This window comes from Hipposideros armiger, unplaced genomic scaffold, assembly GCF_001890085.2.
Source record: "Hipposideros armiger isolate ML-2016 unplaced genomic scaffold, ASM189008v1 scaffold_358, whole genome shotgun sequence".
Lineage (NCBI taxonomy): Eukaryota > Metazoa > Chordata > Mammalia > Chiroptera > Hipposideridae > Hipposideros > Hipposideros armiger.
This window is the reverse complement of record NW_017731708.1, coordinates 1,214,642-1,228,238: the sequence shown is the minus strand read 5'-3', so window position 1 is coordinate 1,228,238 and position 13,597 is coordinate 1,214,642.

Sequence of the window (13,597 nt, the reverse complement as noted above, 5' to 3'; positions counted from 1 at the left end):
TTTAACCATTTATTTTATTCTGCTGGGGGAAAATATACTGAGTTTTTATTTACTGGTATTTTACAGAGGTTAGACTAAATGATTACTAATGTTGTTTACTGCTTTAAAGGTGTATGACTTTATATGAAATTAAAAAAATTATTAGACAAATGTAATTCATCTCTCAAGGAAATATAAATTTTAATCAGCATATTATGATGACCTCCTTGTATGTAGCCATTTACAATGTTCACAATTCTAGAGGAGAAAATGATAAGTATTACAGAAAAATATTCAAAGCATAATAAATATATGATGCCCTTTGAAAAAGATTCCTACAGGGCCGGCCGAGTGGCGCGATGGTTAAGAACTGGCTTGGGACCCCAGAGGGCTCTGGTTCAGATCCCACATATGAGGGCCAGTGACACTGCCCTCTACAGCTAAGATGGTGAACATCTTGACCTGGAGCTGGACTGCCATGGGCCGCTGGCGACGGCCTAGGCTGCAGTTCCTTGCTGCAGTGGGCTGCTATAAACTACCATGTGTAGATGGCTGGCCGTGAAGAGGCCGGCGACTGATCTGCCTTGCCCAGGAAGAGCACAATGATGGTGCCAGCTTGGGCCAGTGAAGCAACATCCTCCACAACTAGACTGAAGAACAAAACAACAGCAACTTGTCTGTTCCCCTTCCCCCGATTCCTCAGCACTGTTCCCCTCCCCCAATTCCCCAATAAAATCTTTAAAAAAAAGAAAAAGATTCTTACAGATGATGAATAGGTCATAAGCAAAAATTATTGAGCATTATAAAGACATGTGTAAAAGAAAATACATAAGCCAACTTAATGACAATATTTCCAATGACTCTATAGCAGGCATTAGAATATAGTTCAGCTTTATTATGTGCCTTGCAGGGTTCTCAATACTATGAATACTACAGAAAGTATAAGATATGTTCTCCTTCCTTATATTCCTTACTGTATCAGAGAAACAAGGCTAACACATAAGGAACAATTACAGGAAAACATAATGTTGAGTTTTTGTGCTATTAAGTCTAGTGCTCTAAATAAGATTTAACGTTTTCCAGAGAAAGGCTAAAAGAAAATGGACATAAATATCATAATTCTCTTATAAGAAAACTAGGAAACCCTGAAAACTCTTACTGTAGACCTCAAGTCCTGTGTTCCAGAGACATACCAGCTAGATTGTTGCCTGAGTCAATTCTGCATCCACCTATTCCCTTTTCAATGCTTGAATGACAAATATCAAATAAAAGAATGAAAATAACATTCAAAATTTAGAGATTTACTGAGAAATTGATACTCTAGATCAAAAGTTGATTAACAAAGAAGTTCTATCCATTAGGTTAGGTTCAGCTCCATGTAACAAAGACTCAAAATAGCAGTGGATTTAACAAAATAAAATTTGTTCCACTCTAAATTGAAAGTCCAAAGGCTTGAGGGCATATGAATCTGCTCCATGAGATTTTCATGGACTCAAGGCATCTTCAGTTTTGTAGTCTATCATTGCCATGGGGACCTTATGACCCAAGCAGCCATAAGTCTAGCCCAGTTTCAAGGGGTTTGAGAAAGAAATCCCATGTCTTGGTGGGACTGACAAAGAATTTACAGCCATCTTTTAATCTACCACAAACATAAAGAAGGCAAAAAACTGGAAAGAGTTGAGTTTTGCAGATACTGCTCATGATAACAAAAAAAGACTTAAAATGTACTTGGAGCAAGAAGACCAAGTAAAACATTGTTTTATTGATTTGGGTGAATGGCATGAAAATGCCTGAATGACAGAAAAAAAGTAAAATGTTTCAACTCCTATTTTTCTTTTGGCTTCTGTGTCAAGAAGAAATGCTAGTCAGATGGGAAAGGGCAAACTTAACATTGATATGAGGGAATTGCAGCCTAACATAAACAAACAGACCCAAAGAAACACACTTAACTGCTCTATTTCCCTCTGCATTGAATGACTCAACTTTCAAGGTTTGTAAACAAAAATGTTTATGGAGCACATACTATGTGTCTGACACATGTACAGGTACTGGGAATTTATTAAAAAGAGAGAGAGCAGGAGTGCACTGTCTCTGATCTCAGGGATTTTACAGATTAATAGATACTGAGATAACATACCAATTTGCTGAGCTGCTAGTGGTATTTGATGCCTGAGGGATCACACATTATAGAAACCAGCCTTAGCTGAAGTGCCTGGTGATCAACTTGGTTTCAACAGAAACAGAAATGATAGGGCCCATTAAAGAGGATGAAATTTAATAGGAATAAACAAATTTCAAAAGCATAAGTACAAGATACAAGAGAAATTACTAAATAACTATATGTGTCAAAACAGGTAAAGGGTTTTAGTTTATTTCAAGGGCAACATGATTCATGATATGACAAGATTGAAAAAAAGTAATGAAATCCTATTATAAATTACATTTACATGTAACTAGAGTCTGGAATATGGAAGAAGACAATCCTACTCTGCTTGAATATGATCAGAACAGACTTGCAGCATTGTGCTCAGTGTTGAGGCTTCATTTTAAGTTGATGGCCAATAACCTGGAGGGATACCTAGAGGAATGCATAGAAAAAGAGGATGAAGAGTCTGAGAAAAGGGACACATAAAGGAAAAGATAATCTTTCAGGCTGGAAGCAAGAAAGCTTTTGATCAGCCATGATAATTATCTTCAAATCTTTAGAGGGTTTTCATGTGACTGATTCATAATAGGAGAAACTTTCTAATATTTAGACATATTTGATAAGCAAATATATATATATGTATATATATACATATATATATATATATATATTTAATTAGAGATTCCATAGGTTTAGTTAAGTCTCATGATTTAGAGTGTTCTGTAAGTTTTTCCAGCAAAGAGTGAATCTGATGAAGAGAAACATGGAAGATTAAAAAAACAAAACAAAACAAAAATTGTAGAGATGAAAAATACAGTATCTGAAATTAAAAACAAAACAAAACTTGATAAGATAAACACTGCCGATTAAACATTTTCCAAGACAATGTATGTGAAGCTAACAACATAACAATAGAAACTATCCAACTTAAAGCACACAGAGAAAAAAACAGATTAAAAAAAACAACCTGTAGGACAGTACCAAGTAGTCACATACACATATAATTAAAGTCACAAAAAACGGGGGGGAGAGGAATATGGGGTTAAAAAATATTTGAAGCAATAATGGCTGAAAATTTTCCAAATGTCTTGAAAACAGTAAACTCAAATATCATAAAGACAATAAACCTAAGGCAGAAGAAATATACAGAAGACCACACTAAGTCACACCATAAGCAAATTGATAAACATTAGTGTTAAAGTTTTGAATTCAAACAGAAGAAAGACATGTTAGGTACAGGAGAACAAAGTTAAGAAAGACAACAGATGTCATTAGGAGCTAATTAAACTAGGAGACAATGGAACAATGTATCTGAAGTACTGAAGAAAAGAAACCTGTCAACTGAAAATTTCATATCACAAAAAATATCTTCCAAAAGTGAAAGCAAAATAAAGACTTTTTCAGACAAAATCTGAGGTAATTTATTAAAACAAAATGTGCATTACAAAAAAAGTAATAAAGGAAGTTCTTTAAGCAGAAGTAAAATGATACAAGATGGATCTACACAGAAGAATGGTAAATAGTATATGGGTAAATATAAGATACTTTTTAAAAATCTGTGTATCTCTTTAATAAATAATTGGTTGTTTAAAGTAAAAAGAATAACAATGTATTTTAGAGTTTATAACATATATAGAGGTAAAACATATGACAACAAAGGCATAAGGGATAGGAGGGGGAAAGTGAAAGTATACTGTTGTAAGGTTCTTACACTATCTATGAATGATAAAACATTATTTGAATACAGATTATAAGTTAAAGATGTATATTGTAAGCTCTAAAGCAATAACTAAAAAATTAATTTTTTATAAGAAATCGACTGAAAGACATAGAGTCAATCTGAGAGGAAAGAAAAGATATACAATGTAAACACGAATCAAAGAAAAGTAGGAGTGATGATATTGTGGTCATACCAATTAATTTCAGAAAAAAGAATATAACAGAGATAAAGACATTTTGTGTTGATAGAGGTATCAATTCATCAAGAGAACATAATAATCCTAACTGTGTATGAACCTAATAACAGGGCTTCAAAATACATAAGCCAAAACTTATAAAACAAAAAAGAAAAATAGAAAAATCTACAAATAAGGTTGGACATTTCAACACTCTTCTCAGTAATTGATAGAACAGTTAGACAGAAAAGACAGAAAATCATTTAAAAATATAAAAGACTTTACCAACACTATCAACCAATATGATCTGTTGAGTTTGAACGTTAAACCAACTTTGTATTCCTGGGATCAACTCCACTTTCTCATGATATGCAGAGGGTGCCAAAAAAAATGTATACACATTTTAAGAAAGGAAAAAACTGTGTTAAAATTGTAATAATATATACTAATATAATAATATAATAATAATATATAAAATGTAATAATAATATATAACAAAAGATGGATACAAGTCATGTGTATACTTTTTTTTTGGCACTACTGGTATTATCCTTTTTATATTCTGCTGGATTTGATCTGCCAATGTTTTTGTAAGAATTTCTATTCAATCTGACACTAGAAAGTTCCATATTCTTTTCAAGTGATATGGAAGAAAAATTCCATATTCTTTTCAAATGTATATAATAAAGTTCCATATTTTTTTCAAGTGTATATGTATATGGAACTGTTCCATATACACTTGAAAAGAATATGAAACTTTCACCAACATGGAATATATTCTGGGGGATAAAGCAAGTTTCAATAAACTTAAAAGTATTTAAGTCATAGTAGATCAGTAGGTATATTTTTGGACCATAATGTAATGAAACCAGGAATCAATAACAGAAAATACCTTACAAACACCCCAAATATGTGAAACACATTTCTAAATAACCCTCAGGTCAAAGAAGAAATCATGAGGGAAATTAACTAAATGAAAATAAAATACAACATCAAAATATGTGGGATGTAGCTAAAATAGTGCTTTGACCAAAATGAATGCAATACATTTCCACCTAAACTAGAGTAAAAAGAATAAACTAAGCCTAGAGAAAACAGAAGAAGGGAAATAATGAAAATAGGAGGAAAAAATACCGGTGAGAAAGAAAACAGAAGTATATAGAAAATCAGTGAAACTAAAAGATGGGTCTTTGAATAAATAAATAAAATTGCTAACCTTCTAGTCAGAATTATTGCAGGGGGGGGGCAAGAGAGAGAGGAATTGCCTATATCAGGAATAAAAGAGGGAGCATTTAGTACAAACTATACAAACATGAAAAGAATAACAAGGAAATGTTATAAACTTTGTGTCCATAAATTCAAAATCTTAGATGAAATGAACAAGTTCCTTGTTCATTTAAGAAGATATGTCGCATTTGGATAGCTCTATAACTGTTTACATAACTTGAATTCATAGTTAAAAAATCCCCTGACTCAGGTGGTTTCACCAGTCAGTTCTATGGAAAGCAGACCAGTGGTTCTAGGAGTCAGGGGAGACTATAGGGAACTGACTGCAAAGGAGCACAAAGAAACTGGGGGATTATAAAAGTAGCCCCTATCATGATTTTGATGATGGGTACCTAACTGCATTCAGTTGTCAAAAGTTATCTGGTCAGCTCTCTACAAGTATCACAGCCCAGAGCCCACCTCTAGAGGTTGACAGTTTATCTGACGCTATTGGACTAAACTATTACAGAATTCAAAAGTGTCTTCTAACACTAAATACTGAAATTTCACTGCCTTTGGCTTTTTTTCCCTTAAGTTTAAAAGGAGTTAATTTGGCAGCATTATTGTTCCCAGCATCACCCAGCCACCTGTTTGTCTTGCCAAGTGTATTTTCAAAGCCATTAGGCAATATGCTGAATAGTTTAGCAATTATAACTTTAAAATTTAGGTTATAGAGAAACAGAAACACTTTAGACTATAGCTGAGATACAGTATCCCAAGAACATATGTGAGTTTCCCAGATGGCATAATCCCAAGGAACATATGTAGATGTATAGTTATTATGAACCATCAGAAAGCCCTGAAAATTAATCAGTTTTCAGAGAGAGAGAGAGAGAGAGAGAGATGAGTTTTTATTATTCAATATATTCCTTTTAAATCTTATTTTCTATGCTTTAATGATTTCTGGAGACTAGAATTCCTTTATAGAATGTCTTATTAGACTCACCGTGTGAGTTTGAGGATCTAAGTCTTTCTCCCAGATGTAAGTGGGAGATTAAGGGGAATGTTTTCTCTAAAGTTTTGTCAAATGGCTCTAAATTTCAAAGTCAAGGAATATGTAAACAGATAAAAGTACTCCACAGCTTTGGTTTTTCTTGATTTACCTTTTCAAATGTAAATATCTTCTCTTAGCTCATTTCTCCAATCACTCCTCAAATTCTTTTCATTTTCTACGTTAATCACAGAGTTTCAATGATTGTAGCCTGTATAACATATTTTTTGGTATAACAACCAGATGAGTCTTTGTTTTTCTTAGTGATTCGTTGTTTATGTATTATCTATTCAAGTGGATTTTATGTTTCTTATATTCCTATATCATTTAGCACAATGTCAGTAATTGAATTTATAATGTAGTTTTTGGATTCTAAAAAAATGTTTTTAACATTTCTGAAATAAGGATATATACTTTACAATTTATATATTCATTTCATGTAACATTCTTAACATTTTCTAAGAAAATTAACTGATGAATGTCCTAGAATTGGTGAAAGATGATAATTTTCACTGGTTATTTGTATTCTCTGCAGAATATATAGACTTCTTCCTTATATCAAGTCAATGATTTTATATGCATGTTCTTCACTAACAAGACATTAGGAGTAATATATAGAATTAGTAGTAGTGAATATGGAGATCCTGCTATAAGAAGCAAGTTGTCTTCTTCCTTCCCACCCATCCAACTACCTCTTCCCATTCCACACCCTGTGTCAAATATGTACATCACCAGACTGCCTGACTTTTCCATGGGATTGAACAACCTCAATGATTGCCAGTTCAATTGCCAACCCCAAATGATTATAAAAAGGGGGAACTGAGAAGTTATTTCTTTAACAAATTAAAATATTTCAAACCTACCCTAAGTAAGTGAAAACATATACAGTCCATATTTCCCCAAATCCTGATATTCCTCTACCTGACACAATATTCCATGAGTGTCTCCTGCCAGCGACACAGTGTGGGCTAATAGTATTGTTTTAGAACCAGAAGGATCTTCATCAAAACTGAATATGCAGTAAATGAATCTCATGTTTATGAAACTAGAGTGTTTGTAAAAATGACTTGTCATGCCCAGTGCAAGAACTTGAGGACAGCAGATTTTTGAGTCCTTCAAAATGTCATTCTGTGTTTTTAATTATAGTTTTATATGCTATAACTGTGGAAAAGTCTATACAAGAAAGAAATTCATACTGGTGGTTGGGGGAAAATGTTTTTCAATATTAGAAAAGAAATCAAATCAAATATTAATTATTTTAATAATTCAAGTTGGTTTATCAGATTTGTTGAGGGAATTTCTATTAGGCAGGTGGAAGAATAAATAGTTCGCACCTAGTGCGTTTCACTTTGGTGAACATGTGTTACCCCAACCCCCGGGTTTTAATAAAGTAATTCTTTTTCAAATTAAAAAAAAAGAAATCAAGCTTGTCTAATCATGTATCATATTGTCAGAAGCACACTACAAATATATATTTAAGGATTAGATGATGATTTCTTTCCTTCCTCTCAGGTCTTTTTAAGCTTCAGTTACATTTAATAGCTAAAGGAAGCTCCATTGACATCAAACCAGAGTAGCTTCTCATCATTGAAATCTGTCATACTTCCTAAACAGTCTCAGGGCAAAACAAATAGAACAACGGAAGACCCTGAGACTCATCCTGAAACCTCTGATGAAATGTACCATGGTCCAGAGATAAATACAAATTTTGTCTTTCTTTCATATCTATATTTTGCTTTTCTGATCAAGCCACAGTAGTATTTTTGAGCATTACTATGTAGATGCCTCATTGCTACTATTTGCATTCATTTGGGGCAAAAATCTCAAGATGCAATCCAGAAAACAATACCTGGGTGAACAACAAAGAGTTGGCAATAAATATTCAACTTGAGGGTGATCTCTAATCTACCTTTTATGTAATTAGGTCTTGTTATTTCTCTTATCTAGTCTCTCACCTTAAGTTCCTTGCTTTGGCTGAGTTTAATAGGGAAGAGGACAGAGGGTTGCCTTTTGCATATCCAATCAAGTAGATGGTACATTTTCAAGATACTACTGTTTTCTTTTATCCAAAGTAAACATGAAAGCTAATTTAAGGAAATAAATCATGTAAATTTTTAATTTGGAAATATTTCTAATTTCAGATATTGAAGGAAACTTTTTTTAAAAAGCAAACAATGGTGAGATTAATGATAAAAGTTGACCCATGAACTATGTATCACTATCGAAACAATAAATGCTTTATAAGGTTTTCTACTTGGGCTGATTTTGGAAATAATTTGAGTAAATATTCATGGATCTTGAGAAAAAATGAAAGGGTGGGGAAAGAACAGAAGAGATTTCCAGGTGCCTCTTGTAGCAGATGAAAATGTTTTGCTTGTCCTTTGATGAGAAGCCCAGCAGCTCTCAGGGAAAAGAGTCGCTTCCAGAGACACGGAGAGGATACAGCTGGTGGTAGAGACTGACTGACACACAGGCAGAGGAAAGGTAGACAAGTCAGAAATGGAATCCATCCAGGAATCATTGTCACTATCTCCATCAGAAACTGGGGTCAAAACAGTCACCTTCTCTGACAGGATCTCCAGTGAGAGCACCCCTCCAGGATTAGAAATGGGCAGATGGTAAGCGTTGGAGTCCCCTTTGAAGACAGGAACTTGAAACAGAAATTGAGGGGTGAGGAAGCTGGCAGTTCCTGTCATTGGTGGTAGCAGGGGAATGATAGTTCCATATACAGAAAGTGACATTCATGGCTGGGTAGTCCCCTGCTTTAAGGTTGTTTCTTTTAACATCGTCTTGCCCAGGAACAGTATTAAGAAAAATAAAATAGTTTTGCCTACTTTTCCGATAAGTATTCCGCATCCTCAGAAGATTACTGTAACTTGAAGAGTTGATGCCTAATCTTAAAGCATGACTAGGAATGAGGCTGGCCTTTTCTTTCCCTGCCTCCCATGGTCCCACCTACCTTTGATACTGCAGACCTGAAAGAGAAAGGGCATCCCTAGATCTACATCTCTCACCTCCCCAGGTTCTCCTCACAGGGGATTTGAAGGTGGCTGGTAGGAATGAGGGAGTAGTGGACAGAAGGGGGTGGTGTGAGGGCTGGGGCTGCATGAGAACAGTGGGAAGTATTTGGTCCCTGGGGTCCACCTGCTCTTGGTTTCCTTCAGTCTAAGAGTTACCTCCTGCTAAAAATTGTGATGCAGGAACAGACTAAGAGGGACTAGACTGGACTGTAAGTAGGTACTGGTCATTAAAAAACTCAGCAAGGAAAACATGAGCATGGAGTCTATGTGTCCAAACCTAGTCTTACTCCCCTTCCCTTTGTCTCCACTCTCCCGAGTGGAACCTACTGACTCTTCCTCTCCCCATCCTGACCTACCCCAATGACTCACTCGACTGGGCATCTGCTGCTGCTGAATTTCAGACAAGAAGAATTTTGCAGCATAAGCCTCTCTCTGAACAGGGTAAGGGTTTATCCAGGGATGCTGCAGTGTGGACCCACGCTATCAAATCACTTAGCTCAGACACAGGTTCCCAAATTAGGTGTCTTCTCCCCATTTTGGCCTGAAGTTATAGATCCATGTTCTCTTGCACTCAATTTGCTGAAGCTACCAATACCGTCGTTTAAATAAACTGATATTTAGCTTTTATCCAGAAACCAATTAAAGGGGTGGTTTTGTAAGGATAATATTTTCAGAGATATTGGTTTTAATTCCTAGGCACTCAGTGCTCCATTAGTGGGCTAAGTTTGGTCCTGGGAAGGCTGTCCACTTGGATCTATTTCCTATACCCATTTGCATAAATAATTTCTCCAGGAATCATGCTAATGTAACACTTTGGTCTTGTCTTTGCTTATGCCCTATTTATAAATATAATTTGAATTTGTTCACAAAAATGATAAATACAAAAAAATAACACAATGGAAATAAAAATAGAGAATGAATAGGTTATGAGGAGCAAAGCAGATATTAAACCCCCTACCATTACTGAGAAGGGATATAAAACCTAGCTTTATGTTTCCTGGCAGTAAAGGCAAAGAAAGGAATATAATATTTGGAATTAGGAAATGTGCCAACTCATCATCGTAAGAGACAAAGCTTATCCTCTTATCTAACTGACAGAAATGTTTTATAGGGGCACTGTCTAGAAAGCAGGGCCTGGTTCAGTTGATAATATTCTCAGCTAAAACTTTACAGATAATGAAGAGGGTTTCTTAGAAAACCATGTGTGTGGCAACCTTGGCAAAAGTACTACAGGGAAGGTAAAACAGAGTAGCCTTCACTAAGAAGAGTGCAATATTAGCACAGAGTAATTTGGCCAGGAAGAAACAAGAAAAAGGAGATTTCTCTGGAAGCAAAGGCACAGAGTTCACAAAGCTCTGATTGTCAATATGTCCACTGAAGCACCGAAAGCCTGGGAGCATCAGACCAGGGGTCCTGGGAGCATAAAAAGGTAGGGCAGTGTAGGACCAGGGTGATGTCTTGGGTGTCCTGCCTTTGGTGGGTATTCTACAAGTTTGCATGAACCATGAACAGTGGTATTTGTGGCTCGTCCAGCTCAATAATTTCTTCCTTTACTACTCCTAAGCCTTTGCTCAAATTAAAAGTCAGACCTATAATGATTCCTGTATAGAGCAGAAGATGTGGTTGTCCTTCTGGACACAGGCTCAGCTGAACTGGTGGGATGGACAGGCTCCTTTGTTTGTATTCCTGTCTTACAGACAAACTTCAGGTTTCCTTTGGTCTCTATATCAAAAGGCTGATGAGGAGTGGGGAAGTGGGCATCTGTTGGTGAAACTAGGTTCCCTGTGGCCACAGGTAGTACAAGAGAGTCAGTCCTTAGCAGAACAAGGAGATTCCCAGAGACAGCTTCACTCATTTTGGAGGGGAAATAATTGTCTCAATGCCATGTGACTCTTAAGAGTTTTGGGGCCAGGGCTAGGAAGTTGGGGAGCAGTGGGTTTGAAAGTTAAGCAAATGTGTTTCATATAAAGCCTAGTTAGGGGACCACCATCATTAATGATCCCTTGAGGCTTACTGATAGGATGGAGACAGCTCTGTGTCAGATCATCTTAGTTGGGAAAGGGCCTACATTTAACAGATCTCCTGTATGATTTTGTGATTGGAGTTGGTTTTGGATAAGCCCAGAAATTATTAACCATTTGAAACTCACATCTAATAGAAGAGGTTGGAAAATACGGCAGTAGACAGGGACATTGAGTCCCTAAACTAGAGCTTCCTCTCCCCTTGTACCTAGTTTTACAAAAGTGAAGAATGATGCAAGCCTGTGAGTTCAGCCACAAAGAAAGCAAATTTAGCACTCTCACAAAAACACTCTTGAGCAACCCTGAGCTTTAATTCTACATTCCTTTTGTGTGTTTTCATTTTCAATAGAAAAATCTGGGGCTAGGATGGAAAATTCTGTAAGAGCATACAATCATCATCTAAAAAGGCTTGACATTGTGGCTTATGGCTCTATTTCTCCAGGGTGAAATTCCCACAAATCTCTTATTGATGTATCAATTACCCCGAATGCCAGTTGCCATTATAAGATGTTACCAAGAAATAGGCTAATGCCTCTCCAGAACACTATGGCTTAATGTCCATTGCTAATCGTGGGAGGGAAAACTGTGCTTTTTTTCTAAGATAAAAATAATCCCAAAGCTAGACATATAATAATCCTTGCCCTGTAAATGCTATTCCCACAGTGGCTTGTGTTCGTGATAATAGAGTTTGAAGATATATTCTAACCTGTCAAAGAGAGTTCCAAACAACATGCATAAATGTCTACTAGATATTCTGAGCGATTTCCTGAATCCAAGTCAGGCATCTTTTGAAGCAGAATTAACACCTTTGGGTCCCTGGTGTTTGAATACAATATAGGCACCTTTATTTAATGATTAGCATTTGAATAAACTGAAGAAATGAATGTAACCTCCAAATTTATTTAAGGGTTGAGAAGAGTTTTGCAACAGGAAACCTCAGTTTATCTTAAAACGTGTGTCATTGTAAATACTAGTTCAAACTCACTGTTATTTCCATTTGCTAAAAATGAATGCAAATGTCTTTGTCTAGTTTTTAGTATACTTGGACAGAGGAAGTAGTTCCCTGAATCATATTACTTGAGGATTGTTTTCTTCAAAATTCTTCATCATTATCCATTTTTTTTTCTTTTAAAAACTAAAACATGGTATCCAAGAAGTTCTTCTTACAAAAAAAATAAAAATAAATATCCTTGGAAGAATGAACACAGTCAAGTATTAACACATTAGCATAAACTAGTTGTTAGATTCGTTACCATTTTCACCTTTGGGTTTTTAACTATGTTATTGCTCTTAACTACCTTGTTTCTTCAAGTCTGTTCCTTCACAGTCTAGGAGCTCCTCAAAGATTGAGAATCTCCTTAATCATCCCCATTTTCTCTTGTCCCTGCTCCCCTTGAACCTCTGGTGTCTGGCAATGTGACAAATAAATAGCGCTCAATAGATGGCTATTGAACAAAAGAATTAATAATTCAATATGAAAAATATAGCCAGTTGATTTAAAAATTCAGGGGTGGAATTACAAAAGATTTTTTCCCTTTTTATCATGGAGAAACCAATTTTATTTCAGATTAAATTATTTTTAAAAAAACAAACAAAATTATCCCCAATGTAAAATTAGCTATAATGGAAGGGAATGACTTGGAAAAAAGACCTTGTTCAAGTCATATGTGATCCATTCTATCATGCTTCAATTATTCTACAGTTCCCAAATATCTCTATTGACACCATTACTTCCATCAAACATTTCCAGAAGGAGAACAAGAAATATATACATATTCAGTATTACTTTTCTTAGGTTGTAAATCACAACTATTACTAAAAATCACAGAGATATAGCCAATAATGACTTTGATCTATGATTACTTTGCTTGTAATTGTTACAATGAAAATAAAATTTAAAATTTCACTGGGACATTTCAGTGCATATACCATGGTCCAAGGATTTCAAGGTAAGCTTGGCATTTGTTGCCTCTATGGTTACCTGTTCTGCTTTGTCATATTTCTAGGTGAACTTTGAGGTGAAATACCAGTCACACAACGTAGGCCCAGGTGCAGTAGAAAAGGACCACATTGCTGTAATTTTTAGTTAGGATGGTTTTAATCTGGAAATGCCAGAAAACTCAGCATGTTTAAACAATAAGAAAATATGTTGGCATTGGCTCAAATAAGAAGTCCAAAGGTAAGGCAACTTGCGAGTTAGCATAATTTAGTGGATCCAGTTTCTTTGCTTTTAAGTTTTTATGTCTCTGAATATACCATATGTTAGCCTCATCCTTAAG